Source organism: Xenopus laevis, chromosome 4L, assembly GCF_017654675.1.
Source record: "Xenopus laevis strain J_2021 chromosome 4L, Xenopus_laevis_v10.1, whole genome shotgun sequence".
NCBI classification, from domain to species: domain Eukaryota; kingdom Metazoa; phylum Chordata; class Amphibia; order Anura; family Pipidae; genus Xenopus; species Xenopus laevis.
Window position 1 is genome coordinate 108,588,191 of NC_054377.1, and position 12,880 is coordinate 108,601,070.

The 12,880-nt window shown below is 38.3% G+C and overlaps 1 protein-coding gene across 2 annotated transcripts in view; it reads right to left on the minus strand.

The window, feature by feature from the left end:
- Positions 1-5,432, minus strand: part of wdr47.L (WD repeat domain 47 L homeolog) — a 34,801-nt gene extending 29,369 nt beyond the window's left edge. The window contains exon 1 of one of the 2 annotated variants that reach the window (XM_018258673.2): positions 5,125-5,432. The gene's annotated coding sequence lies outside the window, so the exon portion shown is untranslated. The remainder of the gene's footprint in view (positions 1-5,124) is intronic. The other variant, XM_018258672.2, reaches the window with a different exon arrangement.
- Between the last annotated feature and the right edge of the window lie 7,448 nt (positions 5,433-12,880).

The window sequence follows — 12,880 nt, forward strand, 5'->3', positions numbered from 1 at the left end:
CCTATTCTTAGCAACTTTTTCATTGTTTTTTATTTTAATAGTTTTGAATAGTTTGCTCTGGGAGACACTAATTTTTATTGTTATTCATTTTTAACACTTTTCTATCTTTTCAGGCCTATTATATTCATATTCCACTTTCTCACATAAACCCTTGCCTTGTTGCTAGGGTAAATTAGATCCTAGCAACCAGATAGCTGTTGTCAAACGGAGAGCTGCTAATCAAAAAGCTAAATAATTAACCACTAAAAATAACGAAGGCTAAGCTCAAACTGTCTCAGAATATCGCTGTCCATATCATACTAAAAGTTAAATTAAAGGTGAATTACATCATGATTATTTTTGTCCTCATTTGACTAGTTCTTACTGGGAAACAATGCTATATAGTTATTTTAAATCATCAAAACAGTGCATAGGCTATATTTTTAAGCAAAGAACACTGGAATAGTTACTATGTTTCCACCCATCATTTGACCCACCTTTAAAATTTTAAAGGGGTTGTTCACCTTTGAATTAACTTTTAGCATGATGTAGAGAGTGATATTCGGAGACAATTTGCAGTTGGTTTTATTATTTTATTATTTGTGAATGCCGAGTTATTTACCTTTTTATTCAGTAACTCTCCAGTTTGCAATTTCAGCCATCTGGTTGCCATGGTCCAAATTACCCTAGCAACCATGCACTGATTTGAATAAGAGTCTGGAATATGAATTGGACAGGTCTCAATAGAAAGATGAGTAATAAAAAAAAAGCAATCAAATTGGTCTGACATGACCTATCCTTCATAAAGCCATCCTGATTGCTGCTCAAAATGCCATTCACTAGGACAAAATTTGATTGTGATCCCAAGCCTTCAAATCATTTGCCCACCACAGATGTCAAATTTACTGGCCTATAATTGCCAGGCTGAGATCGTAATCCCTTTTTAAATATTGGAATAACATCATCTTTTCTCCAATCCATAGGCACCATACCAGATGAAAGTGAATCTGAGAAAATCAGAAATAGGGGCTGGTCTAAAACTGTACTAAGCTCTCTTAAAACCTGGGGGTGTATGCCATCAGGCCCTGAAGCCTTGTTTACATAAAATTTTATTAAAGCTTTATGAATCATATCCCGAGTCAACAGGGCTGGACTGAGAGTCAATATAGGCCCTGGCATTTCAGGTACAAAGAAGCCCTATCTGCGTACACAGAGGCCCAAACAGACCCCACCAGCCCACTAAATACTGACTTTCTATGGCAGTTTATAGCAGCCCCTCTGGCATTTGCCAGAACCCACAGATTGCCAGTCCGGGCCTGCGAGTCAACCACTGACTAGATTGAGCTGAGCCATTAGTGCAGCTATAAAGTGAACCTGGGAACCCAGACTCCTCTACTGTATACACTGATGAAAAGAACGGATTTAGCACATTTGCCTTTTCTGTATCTGTTACAACCATACTGGTACCATTATTTAATGGAGCAACACTCTCAACCTGCATCTTATAACTATTAATATATTTAAAAAACTTTTTAGGGTTCGTTTTTACCTCCACCGCAATTAACTCTTCATTTCCTTTCTTTGCCTTCCGGATTGCTGATTTACAACATTTATTACAGTGTTTATATTCATTAAATGCAGCTTCTGTCCCTACAGATTTGTAGTTTTTAAATGCCTTTCTCTTCTTTCCCATTAACTTCTTTAATTCTGTATTAAGCCACACAGGATGATTTTAAGAGCTTCTACGGTTAGTCCTTAAGGGAATAAATTGAGAACAGTAATGATTTAATATCATTTTAAATGACAACCATTTCTGTTCTGTGTTTTTAGCTGAAAACGTAATGCCCCAATCAATGCTCTGTAGGGCAGCCCTCAAGGCACTAAAATTAGCTTTTCCAAAATTCATGGTTTTTGTTGCCCCACAGTATATTTGTTTTTTGCACCAGAAATGATATAACAATATGGTCACTATTACCCAGGGGTTCAATGACTTGCACATTTGCTATAAGTTCTGTCATTTGAGATCACTAGATCCAGAATAACATTTTTTCTGGTAGGCTCCTCAACAACCTGTGCCATAAAATTCTCATGCAACAAGTTTATAAACTTGTTCCCATTAACTGATCTGGCAGTACTGATGCTCCAGTCAATATCTGGGTAATTAAAATCCCCCATTATTATTACTTTACCCAAACTAGCAGCCTTTTCTATTTGCATAAGGAGCTAAGCCTCCGCCTTCTCACTTACATTAGGGGGTCTATAGCATACTCCTACAATTAATTTGCTGGATTCTTTACAATTAGTGAACTCTAACCATCAGACTTCTGCCCCCTCATTTTCTAACATAACCTCCTCCTTTATATAAGCTTTTAAATCCTGCCTAACAAACAGACATACCCCTCCTCCTTATCCATTGCCTCTGTCCCTCCGAAATAAAGTATATCATCATATTTTCCCTCCAGCACCAGCACCTCCAGCTCTCCCATTTTACCAGTCAAGACTCCTTGCATTTGCAAACACACATGTACTAAAACAGATGAAGGCTTTGAGAGAAAAAAGTATGGGAAAAAGTATATCCCAGGGCTAAGGAGCAATGCAATGATTAAGATGGAGATGCTGTTTATATTGATTCTCCAACCTGATCTGATTCTTCATTCAACTATCTGTGCCCTTGGATAATTCTACATTGCAGGTTCCAAACGGAGACTGTAAATCCCAAGGAGGCAGAAACTCGTGGTGTCTGAACAACTCCACATCCCACTGTTAAACTAGTACATCTAAATAAAAATAGATATTCCTACTGGAGGAGGAGCTTTATCTGCCATCTCTCTTTATCCAATTTTAACCCATTTTCTTACCTAAATACATAACTTTTACATTTTAACAAAAATGTTGTAAACTGAGAAACAAAAGTGGAAAAAATTACAAAGATAAAGTTAAAAAACTGCCCTTACCCTGCTTAAGAGATTTTTAAAAACACAAAATACATAAAAAGACTAAGTGGCCATAGACGTGCAGATTTAACTGCAATATCGGACGAACGAACAGACGTCCCCATCTCCCGACCTTCCACTAACCTTCAGGTTAAATAAAGTAGTAAAAGAACAGATCAGACGATGTTTTGCCCTGACAGCAATAGTACGAAAGTTTATGTCCGACAAAAGCTGGTGACAGTCTCCCACTGAAAATCGTCCGATCGGCAATACATGCAGAGAAATTATTGCCAGCAGACAGAAATTTTCTAACCTGTCCGATCGTCTTAATGACCATGGCACAAAAAATGTCGGGACACTCCACACACGTTCCGAAAATCGTACGAATCCTTATCTGTATGTCTATGGCCAGCTTTACCTATTCAGGGTCAGAATTTCTGTTTTTGCTTTAAAGGATCAGTAACATATTTTTTTACATTGTATCTGTTGATTCACAACTTATAAATAAACAATAAGATAAACTGCCTGGCAAATAATGTTGTATATGGGAGGTTTTAATACCATAGCTCTGCAGAGAGCCAGGAATTACATTTGACCCCTGATAATCTTCCTGTGTCCCCCCATTATATTCTACACAGCTTATCTGCTATGTAAACATGAGCCTTTTGGCTATGGACACGCATACCCTTTTTCAGCTTGAATTGAGCCTTGGCTACACAGCACCTTATTTATATAAACTACAGTATTGTTTCTACAGCAAACACACATTTTTACCAGTGCAGGGCAACAGTATATTTTCATTTTATGGTGTTCCTTTAATTCCTGCCCCCATTAGTAGTAGGTAATTGTTTTGCCTCACATTTGCTACCTACCCTTTCCACTCCCCGAGTCTTAATTTAAAGAGCTTCTTAATTTCCTCCAGTTTTTGCCGGTGTCATTTTTACAGATAAGGAGGATTTCATTATCCATAAAGTGAATTTTCCTCTGCCTACCGTTGCTGTAAAGAACTAAGGCAGCTGGATCTTGTTCAAATGAACTCCAGGTTTCACCGTTTTGCATTGTACAGTGCAACAAATGCCGAAAACTACAGGTAATGCTAAATGAAAACATTAGGCAGAATGCATTTTCAGCAAGTCCTATTTTAATTGTCCTGATGTGTTATAGATGTCAGTGTTTCACTGAGATGTTTAAAGGTAGCAATTGATATTTCTAGAGCACTCGGACTGTTGAATAATAAAAAAAAATGTTTTTTGGGAAACTTATATTCACCTTCAAGTATTCCAACTACAGCAAGACATACATTGAAGGATTCATTCGGTAAGGTCACCAAACGAGTAGATCTTTTCCCCAATATTTCTACCCTGCGGTGAGGGATATTGGGCTGATCAGATTGCTTGGACCTATCACAGTGCCAGGAATGCAGGCCATCGGGGTGAGGATCAATTGTTGGTCAGATGTTAATCAGGTAGGCCAGCCAGAGAGGCCCATATAGGAGCAGAATCAGCAGCTGAAATCTCCACTCTGAGCATCCTCTGACATGTGCATCTATTGCCCATTATCTCAACTGAAGAACTGCCTAACTCAGCCCTCTGGATGTTATTGTGAGCAAATCCCATCACTCTAACATTGACAGATTGTGCTACATTAATGCAGAGCCACTAGAATACTTATATATATTGATGAAATTGAAAAATGTCGTTTTGTCAACAGCAAAAAGGACAATGTCTGGTCAGCACTGCATTAACCACCACAAGTGCAGTTTAATATAAGTATAGAGGAACAATAGGTGAAAATGAGACTGTTAGGGGGCCCAGTAGGTATGGGGGGGGGTAGAGAGGGACATTGACTAATAAGCAGATTCCGCTCATTTACAAAAACAAATGTCTGTTTCTCATAATGGAAGAAGCCCTCCAATGATTTTGCTGTGAGGCCCAGTAACTTACTTCCAACTACATGTTAGTATGTCCCACCATTTCCAGCGATTATTATCTAGCAACGCAGGATGCTGGGAAGTGTAGTCCAAGCGAGGTATTGCCATGAGTGTGTTATTGTCACGGGGTGTATTCGTGGTGTTGCTGTCGCATATCAAGTGTATTTGTGGTGTTGTTATTGGATTCATTTTAGAGAGGATGTGATTGCGATGGAAGGAGCACTAGTGACCGACACCACCCCACACACGCACATCCAGCCGCCCAGCTTTCTCCCTCAGTACCTGGCTCCCTTCCCCGTTAGTCCGGCGCTCCAGAGCCCCGTCAGGCTCCACCCGCTCCGTGTTCTCCGTTTGTGTAGTCGGGCAGCACCCGATGACTTCCACTGTGAAAGCGGCTTTGCTCTCCTTTCCGCCAGCACAGGATATCACTCGTAGGGCCGCGCCGCTCTGTCTCTGTCTCTCTTTCTGTGCCTTTGCGGTTGTCAAGCGGATTCGCAGACATCCAATAGGAAACAGCTGTTTGAGGACCCGACAATTGCGGCTGCCTTCAAAACTGCCTGCTTGAAAGTCGGCCCTGTCAGAAGGGGGGGCTAAGGGGGAAAGGGCGGAGACTTGAGATGAGTTTAAGGGATTCTGTCATGATTTTATGGTGTTATTTTTATGTCTAAATTACACTGTTTACACTGCAAATAATTCACTGCACAATATAAAATTTCATTCCTGAGCCAACAAGTGTATTTATTTTGTAGTTATAATATTGGTGTGTAGGCGCCATCTCAGGTCATTTTACCTGGTCATGTGCTTTCAGAAAGAGCCAGCACTTTAGGATGAACTGCTTTCTGGCAGGCTCTTGTTTCTCCTTCCAATGTAACTGAATGAGTCACAGCGGGACCTGGATTTTACTATTGAGTGCTGTTCTTATATCTATATATCTTGTGTTAGGGATCTGCTATTTGGTTATCTTCCCATTGTTCTTTTGTTAGGCTGCTGGAGGGGGAGGGCAGGGGGTGATATCACTCCAACTTGCAGTACAGCAGTAAAGAGTAACTGAAGTTTATCAGAGCACAAGTCACATGATTGGGGGCAGCTAGTAAACTTACAATATGTCTAGCCCCATGTTAGATTTCAAAATTAAATATAAAAAAAAAAAATCTGCTTGCTCTTTTGATAAATGGAGTTCAGTGCAGAATTCTGCTGGAGCAGCACTATTAACTGATGTGCTTTGAAAAAAACATGTTTTCCCATGACAGTAACCCTTTAAGCATACCTCCCAACTGTCTGGTTTTTAGAGGGACAGTCCCTCTTTTGACTGCTCAACCTGCTGTCCCTCATTTGTACTGGAAAGTCCCATTTTTCTCTGCACAGAACAGCCAGAAAAAGAAACAATGTTTCTAACTTAATTGGCTTTTGGCAGAGAGCCTAGAACAGCCATAACATAAGATAAGATACATTTGTAACAATTCAAATGTATCTAGATAAGCAATCTAGATAAGCAAATACGTAATTGTAACAATATAAGGTAACCTGTCCCTCGGGAAAAGTTAGACTCACAGCTTAAAGGGCAATTCACCTTCATTAGAAAAACTGTAATAACAGGAAAAAAACACAGAAGTCTGTTCAAACTTTTATAACCTGTGAAGTGTTGTAAAATGAACTTGGTAATCAAAAATGTTGGGCGGTATGCTTTAAGAAAGGAGGAATGCTTGACTTGTTGGATATAGAGGATAGGATGGCACAGGTAGGATAGAGGAAAGGAATTGAGCAAGGATAGATGAGCTTCTAGGGTAAATGGATTGCAGGGAAGGGACACAGAGAAGGGAGCATACAGTGATTCCCCTGATTTTATGTTTTCATCCATTTTACATTGTCTTTGTGGTCCCATCAATATATCATTTATTATAATGGATGTTTGTCCCCTGATTTTAAATAATGTTTCCCTGGGTTTTGTCCTGATGTTCAGAAAAATGCCTGTTTGTTCTCTGTGAATGTTATTATTAGTGACAGGTAGAGGTTTAAAATACTAACTAGACCTATGCTGTAATCAGTGAGAATGAATGTAATAATTTATACTGTGTGCACTCAATTGCCTTGTCAGGCAAAAAAATCCAAAGGCACACAGACTGCTGCAGCATCATTGAGTTAATTGAAGGGTGTGCGAGAGCCAGTTTTTTTGCCACTCAATTGCTTTGCCATAGTGTAACATTAATGCTGCAATGCTTACCCTGATGTTAACTATTGTATTTCAAACATTAGACTCCTGTGCTTATTTCCTTGAAGAATAAATTGCTTTAAATCGCAAGGCAACCCCAAAATAAAAAATTGTCTTAGTGTCAATTACATTCTTTCCTGTTAATACACATTAAACGTTTTCCTAGTACCGACACTGAATATTTTACAGTCCGACGTTGTTGTTCAAAGGTACATTCTCAGTTTCATTAACGCAGTGGCAAAGGTTTCTCGAACCACTGGGGTTGTCTTTTTATTTTGAATGGGTTTTGAATGTGGATTAATAAAGAGTTCTTTTAATTTTGGGGATTCACACATGTTTGTTGTACACATTGTAGACATTTATAGATATTGCAATTTTATGTAGTTCCTGAAGGGGTTGCTGTTGTGAGGCCTATTTAATGAAGTGACATGTTTGAATTGAGTAAGGGCGGTGCTCCCATAATGCGTTGGGCGATGTTGGGCTGTATATTGGACTTTTTTTGGGGTTTTGTTTTTTCCACGGTGGGTGGGCCTATTAGGCTATTTAAGGGCTGTACAGGCTGTCTGCCATATCACCTGAAGAAGGGGCCAGCCCCCGAAACGTTGTGAATCATTCCCATTTGCATATGCTCTTGTGTGCCAGTTCCTCCTTTTGCTTTTCTCCAGTGGATTCCAGGGAGTGCCATCTCCTCAGAGGGCTGTGCACCAGGCCATTTATCAAAAGAAGACCAGCGAGTTCGCTCACATCGTTACTACAAGGTCTGTGACCTATTGCAATAAACCACCATCTTTTATCCGGAGTGCTGCCACTCTTCTGCTCTAGTAGGGCTTATTACAGTGGGAACGTTGTGGGCAGAGCACCCGGGATTGATTTTGGAGCTGTACCAAGGGGTGAGTCTGGAGCGGCCTTATTTTTCCATTGACCCTTATTTTTATATCGGTTGGTGCTTTTTGAGTATTTGACTTGAGTCATTTGAGTGGGATTATACCCCTATTGGTATATGTTCATCGAAATGCATTTAATGGACTTTTTAATTGAATCATTGGGACTCACCCTCTATTCTACAATTCGTGAAGAATTTCGAAAGGACCTTTGATATGGACTATTACAAATACCTATATATTGTATATTTTGAATATGTTGCACAACACTATTTAGTCACTTATGGCTAGATAAGTAACAGGTTAATTACTTGGGCTATAAGACACGCTGTATGGGATGAGCTGCATGTCTGACGCAAATAAACGTGCAGTGGTTCACCCCGCTAGCCATCGTGTGTTTGGTATAAGTACACTAGCCATCGTGTGTTTGGTATAAGTACACTAGCCATTGTGTGTTTGGTATAAGTACACTAGCCATCGTGTGTTTGGTATAAGTACACTAGCCATCGTGTGTTTGGTATAAGTACACTAGCCATCGTGTGTTTGGTATAAGTACACTAGCCATCGTGTGTTTGGTATAAGTACACTAGCCATCGTGTGTTTGGTATCTGTTCCTGAATATGGGGAGAGAGAACAGGAAGAGAGTGAAAAATGAGTTAAGTAAAGAAGAGGATAAAAAAACAGACCCAGCCTTAGAGTAAATATTATCCTGTGCAAAATAGTGGAATGGATACTCCTCACCCCTTAATCTATAATATAAACAGCGTTATAAAGACCACCTGCACCCTTTAACTGTCACCAGCTGGGAACAGAGGCTAAGGGGTCCGTTTACTAAAGTGCGGTAAATCTGACTTTAAGTTTCCGCATGTTATCGCTGAGAATATTTTTACGCCAGAATATTCGCAGCGACTAAGTTTACTAAATAGCGATGCGCTCAGAAGTCATTGCGATCACTTGCGGTAACTACGTTAAGGAACCAGCTTACGTTAGCGGTAATTTTTGCGAGTTGCGAATTTTCTGGCGAAAAATTACGTTTTTGCGAATATTTATGCTATAAAATAGTCTTGTTTTATGGCGGTTATTATGGCAATTTTTACTGTGACATTTATGGCCAGAAATGCATCTTCAAAACTTATAAACTTTATTGACTGATGATTATACCATCCAACAACATCACCAGAGTAATACCAATCAAACATGTCTATAAACTCTTCTGCCAATAGAATCATAGGAAATGATACCAGTCAATCTCTTTGCTTCATAGAAATGCACAGTTTAATGTAGCCAATCCCAATGAAACCAAAAAAGTGTAGAGGCTGACGAATCCTTGGACTGTGATGCCACTGCCAATAATACGACTCTGAGCTGAAACTGCTGCTGTTGCACCAGATAGAAGCAGAAGCCAAAACATGCTGTCAGCAATAGCTACAGATCTGTCTCCTGTCAGCAAAGAATGATGGGTAAAAAAAAACAGTATTATGGGATATTTCCTGCCCCTTGAGAATTTTCTGGCAGAAAAAATACTTTTACGCCACTTCATATGTGGCGGTAAAAGTTTGCGAATATTCTGGCGTTAATTTTGTCTTTAGCACATTTCGCTGTTTAGTAAACCATGCGTTAATGTGTACGTAGCGTTATTTTCAGCAAATGCGATAACTGGCGAACAATTATTCTTGCGCAAGAAAATTCGCAAATTTATATTTACCGCAGGTTAGTAAACTGGCGATAACATATTTGGCGAAAATTCTGTCTATATATTGTGCGAATATTTTTAACGCACTTTAGTAAACGGACCCCTAAAGCTTGCTACAATATGTAACCTTCCGGTGAATAATAAATATTAATGTTACTGTATACTTTGTATGTGTCAGATGTCTCTGTGGAAAGGTAATGGCAAGCCTGATGTCTTCCTTCTTTAGGTACAGACCAACACACTACAGACTCTGTGGTAGGGTGGTTACCAGAAGCTGTTTGGTCCAAACCCTGAACTGTGCCTAATACATATAATTATTTGCTGTTATCAGTGTGAGCTCAGCAGGCATGCTACTAAACTGCATGCAGTTCAGGTGTTTTGGGAATTTAGCAATAAATGGCTTCAATATCACTCACTGAAAAAAATAAAATGAGAGTAATATGAACTACTGTTGTCTTTGTATCATCTTCAATGTCTTCTATCAAATTCTGCTACAGAGATATTTTGTGGAGGCTATCTATTCTTAATCTTCTCTTTCCTTAAATATCTTAAAATTGTGTTGTTGAATTCAGTTTATGGTACTTGTTGAGCCATGATTCCCAAACTGTGGAGCTGGGGTCTAGAATGGGCCAAACTCATGCGCATGTGAGACCCACCGTAAATATATTGCTTTGTGGTTAGCACTTTCTGTTCTAGTACGCACATTTTGTGAGGTTCAAGTTTTGACTGAATTTTATCGATTTTGTTTTTTCCTGACCCGACTTTTTCAAGCAACTTTATTCATAAATAAGTTAAAGTTGTGAATGGGAGTTTGGTTGAGCTTGGTTTAACACAAATATGAGACAAATTGGAGTTTTAGTAAATAACTCCCCTTATGTAGAGCTTATACTGAAAAAACTTTAGATGAACAGGGGTTCCACCTACTGCTTAATACAAGCACTGCAGCAAAAGGAAGCATGGCTGCTTCTAAGTATATAATCCAGGCTGGCTTTAAATGAGTAACAATCATATTTTTAAAATACCTTCCTGCTCCTAGAAGTATTTGATTGAATTAATTTGACATTCCAGCATACACTTCTGCTGACTTAACCTAATATATATATATGGGATGACTTTGACGTAGTTGGCCAGCTTAAATATATTGCAATATATGGACAAACAATCCCTGTGTTGTTTAAAGGGTAAGGCATTTTGTAGTAGCAGTATGCACAAAATGTCTCTGTCTTAAATATATTGATAATGGGTTGAGTGCAGAGGACCTCTTGTAGTTGACTATATGTATTTTGTGGTCACACCCTCATTGCACCCCTGCCTAATGGTTTTAAAAAATAGTGGTGAGCACAACTTTCCCTTGTTTGTTATAGTTATACAGGAGCAGTGACCAGCTCCATGTTGTAGCTCCCACCCTTCCCAGTTATAGTCAGGTGATCCCACTGGTGTCTAATAAAAGGGCAGCCAAGTTTGGGAGTTTTACTTTGAAAGCAGCTAGTAAGTTGCAGGTAAAACTTAGTCCCTTTGTAAAATGTATAATGAAGCAATAGAATTCTTAATGAATCAGATGAAAATTAAGCGTAGGACTGGCCAGATATGGGATGACTTTGACGTAGTTGGCCATCTTAAATATATTGCAATATATGGACAAACAATCCCTGTGTTGTTTAAAGGGTAAGGCATTTTTCAGTAGCGTTATGCACAAAATGTCTCTGTCTTAAATATATTGATAATGGGTTGAGTGCAGAGGATCTCTTGTAGTTGACTATATATATATATATATATATATATATATATATATATATATATATATATATATATATATAATATCAAAACAGGGGGGTTGTGGGAGCACTCTAAAGGCTTTAAAGTATATATAAGTATAATAAATGCTATTGCATATGTACCCAAAACAGGGGTTATTTTGTTACAAAGTTATGATCATAAAATTGATAAGCCACCATACCACGTCAAGGTTTAAAAGCCTGATTGCTGGCTGGGGAGGATTTAGCCCTCAGTGAAAAAACAGCGTTCAATGGACATTGATTACAGGTAATGCTAAAATGCACATAAAAAATAAAACAAGTTAGGGACCGCCATTCGGGGTTTACCTTGACGTGGTATGGTGGCTTATAAATTTTATGATCATAACTTTGTAACAAAATAACCCCTATTTGGGTACATATGCAATAGCATTTATTATACTTATATATATATATATACTTTAAAGCCTTTAGAGTGCTCCCACAACCCCCCTGTTTTGATATTGTATATATATATATATATATATATATATATATATATATATATATATATATATATATATATATATATACGTTTATTAGAAAAACTAACGTTTCGGCTGCAACATCAGCCTTTGTCAAAAAAGTGCTCTTGAACACTTATATATATATATATTAGGTTAAGTCAGCAGAAGTGTATGCTGGAAAGTCAAAAATAATTTATATATATACTGTATATATATATATATAATTGACCAAGCACATAAGAATAAAAACTCTATTTATTCACTAAATATGGAGTGCGGGTCCTTCTGCTGATTTATACGTTATTATTTGACCCTGCACTCATAGGTGATCCGTTTGGAGTGTAAATACTGAACGTAAAGTGTGTGTATGTATGTATGTATGTATATATATATATATATATATATATATATATATATATATATATATATATATATATATATATATATATATATATACACATACACACACACATATATATATATATATATATATATATATATATATATATAGTATTATAGATCCTCTAATTTAGTTGGCTTTAGTTTTAAGTCTTTTCGTGTGTATTGCTTTAATACATAATGGAGGGCTAAACATACATCAATGAGGAGACCATGGAGCACATTTATGTTGGATAGAGGGTGCTATTTATTTTCCTGGACCATGGTGCCACCACTTGTCATACTATAAAGTTGCAAGTGTTTTTGGATCAGCCACAGGTAGATAAGAGGATACATACTAGGACCATTTTTAGAGACAGAAACATGGCTGTGCAATGGGTTCTCCAGTCTCTCCCATAGTAGCTAACTTGCACATGGAGGAAGTGGAAAGGAAGGCCTTACTTACATTCCAGGGAACTTCACAAGTCACTGGTTCAGCTATGTGGATGACACTTGGGTTAAGGTCCCCATAGACGCAAAGATTTCCCTTGCCAAACGACCGATTTTAGCGAAGTCCGACCAGTCCTTTGAAATTATCGTGCAGTTAGCGGGATTGG